The 10,778-nt window shown below is 38.3% G+C and overlaps 1 protein-coding gene across 2 annotated transcripts in view; it reads right to left on the reverse strand.

Annotated features, from left to right (window-relative positions):
- IL1RL1 (interleukin 1 receptor like 1) overlaps window positions 1-7,290 on the reverse strand; it is an 84,818-nt gene extending 77,528 nt beyond the window's left edge. For both annotated transcript variants that reach the window (XM_059134405.1, XM_059134403.1), the window contains exon 1: window positions 7,172-7,290. The gene's annotated coding sequence lies outside the window, so the exon portion shown is untranslated. The remainder of the gene's footprint in view (window positions 1-7,171) is intronic.
- Window positions 7,291-10,778: the final 3,488 nt, after the last annotated feature.

Below are 10,778 nucleotides of genomic sequence, written 5' to 3' on the forward strand. Positions count from 1 at the left end.
ATATTAATCTTCCATCTTACAACTTTGTATATTCACTTATTAGACCTAGAAGCTTTGATGTTTTAGATTCCTTTGAGTGATTTTTTTTTTTTTTTTGCAAAAAGACTTCTTTCTTTAGGAAACAGAGATCATTTTATTTTTCCTTTCCAATATTCATGAATTTTATCTCTTGTCTTATTATACAGTCTAAGGCCTCTAATGTAATATTGAAATAGGAAGACATATATCTTGCTTGTGCTTAAGGAGAAAATATTCAGCTTTTTACCTTAAAGTATAGTGTTTGAGTTTGATTCCGGGTGACCCTTGAACAATGCAGGAGTTAGGGACAATACATTTACAGTACTGTACTGTATTTATCACAAAAAAGCATGTACAAATGGACCAAGGCAGGTCAATCCCCTGTTGTTTAAGGGTTGACTGTAATGTTATTCTTTTTCTGTCTTCCTTAAGATAGATGTTTAGGTCACTGATTTTAATACTTCCCTCTCTTCTACTTTAACTCTTGAATACTATAAATCAGAGTTATGCATTCCTCTCTAAGCACAGCTTTAATTTTGTCACACAAATATATACATATAAACACACACACAAGCACACATTCTGTTCCTTGTATTGTCTAATTTCTCTTGTAACTTTTTCTTTGACCAATCCATTATATAAAAGTATGTTACTTAATACCCAAAAAATTTAGGAATTTTGCAGATTATCTATTTGTTATTGAATTCCAGTTTAATTCTCTCTTGGTCAGTTAATTAATTTACTCTGTATGATTTTAATACTTTTAAAGTGTTGAGGTCTGTTTTATGATGCAGAATATAGTCTGTCATGATGAATGGTCCATATGCACTTGAAAAGAATATTCTGTGGTTTTATTGGGGGAAGTGTTGTAAATGTCCAGTCAGTTTGGGTCAATTACTTGTGTTTATCAAGTTTCTTATATCATAAGATGGTTGGAGATGTTTGGGGTCTGTTTTATGGTAAGAGTATACCACTGAAAGAAAATCAAAGCAATGTCCAACTATGATTGTGGATTTGTTGATTTTTATTTACTGTGTTCTGAAACTCTGTTATTGGATACATACACTTTATAATTATTACTTTTTTGATGAATTGGGTTTTTTTCTTAACATTATGAACTGTCTCTTTCTTTGGCAGTGCTCCTTGTCCTAGAAACCTACCCTGTCTCATATGAATACAGCCACTCCAGTTTTCTGATTGTGTTTAATGTGGCATACTTCCCACTTTCATTTTCCTTGTGTCTTTTTACTCAATGTGTGCCTGATAAACACCATATGCTTGGGCTTTACTTTAATAATCCCAACTGACACTTTCTTTTTTTTTTTTTAAGATTTTATTTATTTATTTAACAGAGATCACAAGTAGGCAGAGAGGTAGGCAGAGAGAGAGGGGGAAGCAGGCTCCCTGCAGAGCAGAGACCCCGATGTGGGGCTCGATCCCAGGACCTCAGGATCATGACCTGAAGGTAAGGCAGAGGCTTTAACCCACTGAGCCACCCAGGCACCCCAACACTTTCTGTTTTTAATTGGGGGATTTAGGCCATTTACTTTCTTTTTTTTTTTTTTTTTTAAGATTTTATTTATTTATTTGACAGAGAGAAATCACAAGTAGACGGAGAGGCAGGCAGAGAGAGAGAGGGAAGCAGGCTCCCTGCTGAGCAGAGAGCCCGATATGGGACTCGATCCCAGGACCCTGAGATCATGACCTGAGCCAAAGGCAGGGGCTTAACCCACTGAGCCACCCAGGCGCCCTCTTTTTTTTTTTTTTTTTTAACTGCTCTACAATTCTATGGTTCTGTAGTATAATTCACTTTTTTTTTTCAAGATTTCATTTATTTATTTGACAGAGAAAGAAAGAGAGAGAGAGATCACAAGTAGGCAGAGAGATAGGCGGGGGTGGGGGGGGCGGGGGAGCAGGCTCCCCACTGAGCAGAGAGTCCAATACAGAGCTCAATCCCAGGATCCTGAAATCATGACCTGAGCTGAAGGCAGAGGCTTAACCCACTGAGCCACCCAGGCACCCCTGTAGTATAATTTACTGTATCTTGAGTAGATTGGGATCCTACCCATTGGTAATGTCAAGGATATCCTAGACACTCACATGTCCATGTGAGTGTTGTATTTGCTTCATGCACAGTGAACTGAATTCCCATTACTTTCCTCTCATCTCCATAAGCCTTTCTTTATCCAGTTTCTAGCTCCATATTATTGAATCCACTATGATTGTTTATTCAGGTCCTTAATGATTAACTTTATCAGATAAAGATCTACAATTTACAACACCCTTTAAATTTCTGTTTGTTTTCCCAATGTTTCCATAGCCAAATGCTTTGTTTCATATATTCTCATTACTCTGAAACATTATTTCAAAACAGATGTGGTAGCTACATGGAATCATAAGCATTCCTAATTTTTTTCAAATATTTGCAGAATTGAATTACATTACAGAAGATTAGTTTTGAATTTGCAAGTTCCGTTTGCTGTAGAAGAAATCAAAAGCATTGCTAGCACAGAGATTTTCTTCTTCAAGAGAGGCACTGTTGCAAAATGCTAAGTGCTACCATAACTTGACTTACTTAGTAAGTAGCCCAGTATTATCTGAATGATACCAGATATCAGTATCATTAGTATTGGTATCATTTATTATTTATTACCCAGTCTAACAATTTCTGTCTTTAATTAGAGAAGTAAATATTTTAATGTAAATATTAATATTGGGTTTGTGTCCATCATCTTGCTGTTTGTTTGCTACTTGTTATTATTCTCTATTCATCATTTTCTGGCATTCTTTGGATTAATTATTTTAATACTGCATTTTTCCCCTGTTAGCTTATTATCTCAACTTCCTTATTTTTATTGTAGCTATAGGTTCCTAGGGTTTACAAGATGCATTTTCACTATTCATAGTCTACCTTCCAGTAGTTTATGCCAGGTAAATAAAATGAAAGAACATTAAAGCAATATGTTTTACTTCCCCCTATAGGCTATTGTTGTGATACATGTTACTTGTACATGTATTAAGGCTCTACAATACAAGGTTAGTTACTTTTTACTTTAAACAGTAAATTAGGTCTTTTTAAAAAGATTTTATTTATTTGAGAGAGAGTGAGAGAGAGAACACAGAGGAGAGAGCATAGAGGGAGAGGGAAAAGCAGGCTCCCTGCTGAGCAGAGAGCCCAATGTGGGGCTCAATCCCAGGATCCTGAGATCAGAACCCAAGCTGAGCCACCCAGGTGCCACCCATATTAGCCACCCAGGTGCCCCTAAACAGAAAATTGTGTCTTAAATCCACGTATTTACCATTTTCTACACTCTTCATTCCCTCATGTAATTTGTTTCCACCTGGCATTACATTCTTTTATCCTGAAGAACTGCCTTTAACCTGCCTTTTCACTAAGGCTTGCTGGTAATACATCGTCTCAACTTCACTTTGCATACAAATATTTTTTTATTTAATCTTCCTTTTTTTATAATATCTAATGTATTATTTGTTTCAGGAGTACAGGTCTGTGATTCCTCAGTCTTACACAATTCACAGAGCTCACCACAACACATACCTTTGTTTTTAAAAGATATTTTCTGTGGATATAAAATTCTAGGTTAACTTGGTTTTTTTTTTTTTTCTTTTAGCATTTTATAGATGTTTCATTATTTTTGTCTTGCACTGTTTCTGACAACACAGCAATCATTTTTATCATTCTAAGTAATATATTTTTCTCACCTCTGGCTTAAATTTTCTCTGTGTCATTGGTTTTCAACAATTTAATTATGCATGCCGCTGCTTTGTATTTATTCTGTCTGTGGTTGGTGAGCTTCTTAGGATTGTAGATTGCTTTTTCATTCAATTTTGGAATGTTCTCATGATTATTTTATTAAATAGTTTTTTAATTTAAATCTTTCTTCCTTCTGAGGCTCCTTTTTTTCCTTCTGAGACCATTAATATTGTGTTAGACTCTTACTGTCCCACAAGTCCCTAAATCTCTTTTTTTTCTTTTTTTCCACCTTTCTCCCCTCTTTCTACACTATAGTCTGCTTCGATTACCCTGTCTTCAAATTCCCTGATTTTTTTTTCTCCTGTACTAATAAATCTACTGTTAAGCCCACTGAGAGATTTTTCATTGGAAATATTGTCATTTTTTTTAGTTATAGAATTTGGATTTGTTTTGTTTTGTTTTACTTTTTCATTACCATTTTGCTACTTAGATGTCCTATTTGGTACTTATTATGGCCACATTTTTTTAAAGCTTTGAAAGTAATTAAAAGAGCTATTGTAAAAATCTTTGCTAATTCCATCATCTCTCGTATATCTGTTCTATTTCTCTTGGTTTGCAGGTCACATCTTCCTGCTTTTCTGAATGTCTCTCTCTTTTTTTTTTAACTGTATGTTGAATGTTTGGGATGCTATGCTATTTTGTCTTGGTTTTGTTATTTTCCTTGAATTGTGACTGTTGTTCTAGTATGAAGTAATTTACTTGCAGATCCACTTGGTCCTTTGACAGTTTATTCTAAAGCTTACTTGGGAGGGTCTCGAGGGTCCTCATGATGGACTTGCTCTACTTACTTCTCAGAGTTTCAACAAGGTCTCTCCATTTTGGCTTGGCTGAATAAAATTTAAATATCTCCTATCTCTCAGAGAGATTTGGATCTCATTTTCAGCTCACAGCTTCCTAGTCAATGCTCTTTGTTCAAACTGTGTGTGTTAGCCAAATTCCCAAAAGGACTCCTTTGCAAATTCCTGGTGCTTCTCGGGTTTCCTTTTCTCTGGTATTCCTTCCCTATCAAGACGTCTCCAAACTCAGATCACTGTCCTCCCAGCGAAGTATGACCACAGTAACACTTGTGCTCCCTACCCTCTTCCACAGTTTGGAAAGTGCCTGCAAGCAAAAATCTCAGGCAATGTGGGAGTTACCTAAATAGCTTTCCTTCTTTCAAGGTATACGGTGCCTGCTGTCCAAAGTCTGGACAAATTTTTTTTATTTTTTTAAAATTTTTTTTAATAAACATATAATATATTTTTATCCCCAGGGGTACAGGTCCTATCTACTTCACTATTCGTGGTAAGAAGGCTAGTCCAACACCAGATACCCTATCCTGGCACTGAAAGGTCCATTTTGATTACAGCAGTCTCTTGCTCAAAATCTTTTAGTAGATCACCACAATTTACAGAATAAACTCAAAATTCCTTAGCCTGAATATCAGATTCAATCTACTTTATGTCCCAATGCTGTTCATAAAATATTTTCTACCAAGAAAAATCTCATGTGTTCAGCCTAGTTTTTAGAACCTTTGGTTCAAATCCTGCCTGAGGTTTGGTCCTCTGATCTGTAAAATAGGAGTGGTGGAGAATAAATAACATAGTTTACTTAAAGCACCAGCCATAGTGTCTGTCTTAGAATAGAAACTCAATCATCACAGGTATGGATGGATATACATATCTTAGATATGCATCTATTCCCAAGCGGACTGTAACTTCCTGAAGAACAGACTTATAACCACTGCATCTCTTTACCTTTCCCATAACCAAAAGCTGTGTCATAAACCATAATTGACCAACACTGACCTTGCAACTAATCCCCCAAGGATTGTTCAATCATCCTGCAAGTATATACTCAGTGTTATATGAATTAAAGACCAAAGATCCATGAAAAGCAGCAAGAATACTCCTGGGAACAGAAACAGACATGGTCTGTTGACATGTTGAGCTGACAGTCTAAGGCAGGAACAGACACTAATGCAGTTTTTACTAAAAGCAAAAACAAACAGCCACAACAAAAGATATAAAATGTATCCACGCTTCTCACCTCCATATATCTTACATCTCCTTGCCAATGACTCACTCAAAATCATTCAGTGACTTCCTATGACCTTCCAGACAACGTGCAAACTCTCTGACAGTGGGAACTGCCATGCCCGAAAGAATGGGGGTCAGTGGAATCATGCAATGAGGAAATGTGACCTAGAGTTGTGCAGCCAAGGAAGTCTCCCTGAGGAAGCATGGCTTCTCCGTGACCTGCGGCATGAATTTCCCTTTTCTGGGGAAGAGCAGGGAAAGAATAGGGCAGGCAAAGGAAACTGAGCAGAATACCATGGCAGGAAGGAGGGGGTTTGAGACAGAGAACTGAAATCAGAGGACAAAGGTTGTTTGTGCTACAAGATGAGGGTGGAGACGCCTGGTTCAGTCCTTGAGGTCACATTAGGAATTTCCATTACTTTCCATTACTTTAAAGGTTATTAGCAGGACTGTGAGGGAAAAACAGAGGCTTCCAGATTGTACAGCAGATGGACAGTGATGTCCCTTATAAACCATGGAAGAGGACTGAGAGTGTACCACATGGCTCACGGGGAGGATAACTCAAATTCGGCTTTGGATATGCTGTGTTGGGAGGGGCTTTGAGATATTCAAATGAAAGTCAAGTAAGCAGCTACAGACTCTGGACTCAACAGAGATACTGGGACTGGCTATGGGGGTTGGTACTATTTCAGTGGTCACTGAAATCACATGCACCTGGGCTCAGAGAAGGAATAAAAAGTGAAAAGTAAAGAGGGACAAGCATAAATCTTTGAGCAACTTAAACATTAACGGCCAGGGACAGGAGACAGAAGAGCAGTTCTGGAGTTAATAGAAAACAAAGAATAGCTTGCACATCAAAATCCCAGAAAAGAGAGGAGTTAAGGAAAGGAGAGGGGTCAACAGTTTCAAATGCTGATGAGAGGCTAGATGAGAAGAGGTCTGAGGACCTACTGCAGGGAGGTGATTATTACTGATCATGAGATTTGTTCCATAGTTATGTTGCATTGCAGAAAATGGGAAGAAGCCTGTCTGAAGTAGAGGTGGAAAGAGACCAGAGACTTTCATTCTCCTATCACCGATTACCTCAATGTGGTCAAATTCAGTGAATGATTTTGCCACTCTTGGCACTTTTAATCATTCTGCCTCTATAATCTCTTTACCAAAGAAGGGTAATATTTTGTTTATATCTTATATTTCTCAGCAAACATACAGTTCTCAGAAAACCCTCTTCTGTGTTTCATTTAGCTGTCTTCCTCCACCCATCACTCAACCTGCCAGCATCCTCTTGACTCAGTCCAGGCCCCATATCCACTTTCCCCACATACGCTCTCTCTCGCTCTCTCTCTCTCACAGCCTCACTTACCTCGAGATTGTACACCTGCCTGCAAGATGGCAGCCTAGATACACATCTCCATCCCATGCATTTCTTCCTGTGCCCAAGCTTTTCTTTCTGGCTATTTCCAAGGCGAAATGCAGATGAGTTTGTTGCTGAAACAAACAAGGTCCCATACCCAAAGTTAAATTAGTCTAAGGCACTTTTCTTGCCACCAGCTCTTCTCTATTTCTAGTTCCCTATATCACCTTCTGCTTTTTGCTACCTCCTGGCTTCCTGCACTCATCTCTGCCTTTTTGCCTCTTGTATGCACACACGGGACAGTGCCCTGTGTTTGCCTTGATTCCCACGAATCTCCACCCACACAGCAATAACCTGGAGATGGGGTTGCACATATGTGGCTCTAAGAGCTGCACATCAGGGTCCCTGACAACAGTTGCTCAAAGTCATCTTCTTGATGTGTTACTCTCCCGTAATGTGATTGGCTCATTAAAATAGGGAGGGAAAGACTATACAAAATTAAGAATGACTAAAAGACTCCAACTTGCTGTCAACTCTGATCCTTTGGCTTGGATCCCTGGAGCGCTATGTTAAACAGAATTCTGAATCTCCATCCGGAGTCTTGCAGGAATTCTGAGGCTGATTGGTGCCATTTGCTATTCTGTTGTTTGTCTTGCTCTTTGTTACAGGGTAGAATTAACAACCCCAATTGCAGGTCCAACACAATCCTCTGTAAGGACCCTGGATGACATAGAAGTAGGCCTATATTTTAATCTCTGTAAAAGTATTAGGATATTCCATAACAAAAATTCTGTGAAATAGGATTCACTAATAATGTTTGTTAGGAGATATGGTTCAACTTCTGTTCTTTTGCTTCTTTTATGTTATTAATTATTAGTTTGTCTCCTTTATGCAGGTACAGTTATCACTCAGAAACCCATTTGTTATGCAGAGCTCTTAAAAGGAATGCTGGACCCAGAACATTTCAATGTATGGATCCATTGTGACCCAACACCTTCTCAGGGTGTAACAAGTTGCCCTAGCATTTTTCCTTTGTATTGAACAATACAGAGATGTAGAATCTGTCCAAAGAAGAACCACCTTATGAAAACACACCCTTGGGCATCCAGCAACTCTCTCTACAGCTCTAACACTTTCAGCAGGTGATCACATTCATGTGCAAAGCGGGCAAGACCTGGATGTGGGTATCACCATTAGACAATTCTGAGAAAGGCGTTTCTGGTGACTATCATATTTGCAATGTCACTGTGAATGCAATACGGCACAGTAACATTATAAATCCAAATTTATTATAAAAACTTTCCACATAAATTTTTAAAGATTTATAGTTAAGATTAATAAAGGTCAATAAGGTTAATAATACTGCTGTGCCTTTGCTCATTGTATGAGGATTAACTCAATCACTGCCAGCTGAACAATGGTAACCTGGGAAAAAACACATGATATTAATGAAACCATGTAGTGACTTCTTGGTTTGCCCCACCTGCCATTGGTGTTACTGAAATAATTTACCAATGGAGACTTTCAACAGACTGTCCAAAGTGGTACATAAAGACTATTACCAAGAACATACCATCTGACACATAGTAGGTCCCCCAAAATACTTGTGCAGAAAATAAACATGCTTTTTCCAAAAAAAAAAAAAAAAATCTTTTGTCATTTACTGAAATTTACTGCTTTCCTGACTAGAAGATCTCAAGAAGAGTTACCTGTTCTGCTTCAACATATTAATAAGAGCTAACATATAGGAGCATTTGCTATAAGACAGACACTTTGCTGGGCACTTTCTAGCTATTAGATGTTTTGGGTTTTTTTTTTTTTCCCCCAAACCAGCCCTAGGAGGTAGGCGCTACAGGCATTTTATAGGATGAGGAATCTGAAACACAGGGGAGTAGGGGAAGGGGTAAGCCTGGTGATGGGTATTAAGGAGGGCACGGATTGCATGAAGCACTGTGTATGATATGCAAACAATGAATCATGGAATACTACATCAAAAACTAATGATGTATCGTATGGGGACTAACATAACGTAATAAAAAAAATAGATAAAATTTAAGCACTCAAAAAAAAGAGGAGTCTGAAACAGAGAAGGTTAAAGAATTTTCCCCGAGTCACAAAGCTAGTAAAACACTGGAGCTGGGAAATGAGCCCAGGCAGCCAGCTCAATGATTACCACAGTAAGGTTACCACAATAACACATCCATCGCCTCACATAATGACCTTCTTCCTTTGTGTGTGTTTAGTGAAAATAAATGAAATTTACTTTCTTAGCCACCTTCAGTTATATACTACAGTATTTTTTTAAAGGTTTTATATATTTATTTATCTGAGAGAGGGAGAGAGAGAATGAGCTGAGGGAGGGACAGAGGGAGGAGGAGAAAAAATCTCCAGCAGACTCCACACTGACCACAAAGCCCACAAAGCTTGATCCCACGACCCTGAGATCATGACCTGAGCCAAAACCAAGAGTCGGACACTCAACCAACTGAGCCACCAGGTGCCCCTACAATCCAGAATTTTTAACTTTGTCACCATGTGATACATTAGATTCCCCCGAACTTCTTCATCTTATATCTTATCATATACCTAGAAGTTTGTACCATTTGACCAACATCTCCCCACTTCCCCCGGACTCTGGAAACTACCATTCTAATCTCTGTTTCTATGAGTTCAACCTTTTTAGATTCTACATATAAGTGATACCCTGGGGTATTTATCTTGGTCTATTTGACTTGTTTCACTAAGTATAGGCCCATCCATGTTGTCACAGATAGGAGCGTTCCCTTCTCTCTTATGGCTGAAATAGATCCCATTGTATGTATAGATACGTACATCTACCCCATGTTCTTTATCTGCTCATCCTTAGATGGACCCTTGGGTTGTTTCCATGTCTTGACTATTGTGTAATGCTGCAATGAATATGAAGGTGCAGGTATCTTTTCAAGGTAGTGATTTCATTTCCTTTAAATATATACTAGGGGTGCCTAGGTGGCTCTTTGGCTCAGGTCATGATCTCAGGGTCCTGGGATGGAGCCCTATGTTGGGCTCTCTGCTCGGCAGGGAGCCTGCTTCCCCTTCCCCCTCTGCGTGACTCTCTGCCTACTTGTGATTTCTCTTTCTCTCTATCAAATTAATAAATAAGTAAAAATCTTTTATAAATAAATAAATAAATACCCAGATGTGGGATTGCGGGATTATATGGTAGTTCCATTTTTAACTTTTTGAGAAGCTTCCATACTATTTTCCATGGTAGCTGCACAGTTTACATTCCCACCAACAATGCGTGAGGGCACCCTTTCCTCCACATCCTCAGCAACACTTGTTCTCTCTTTTCTCTTTGTTAATAGTTATTCTTCCAAGTGTAAGGTGATATCTCATTGTGGTTTTTGACATGCATTTCCTTGGTGATTAGTGATACGAAGCATGTTTTCATGTACCTGTTGGCCATTCATATGTCTTCTTTAGGAAAAAAAAAATCTGTTCAGGTCCTCTGACCATTTTTAGTTCAATTACTACTGTTTTTTGTTTCATTTTGTTTTGATTTGGTTTGGTTTTTTTGGGCTATTTCTCTTCCCTAACAAGGAGGATCTGAAAATCTCCTCTGTCCCTGTACACA

Source organism: Mustela lutreola, chromosome 9 (assembly GCF_030435805.1).
Source record: "Mustela lutreola isolate mMusLut2 chromosome 9, mMusLut2.pri, whole genome shotgun sequence".
Lineage (NCBI taxonomy): Eukaryota > Metazoa > Chordata > Mammalia > Carnivora > Mustelidae > Mustela > Mustela lutreola.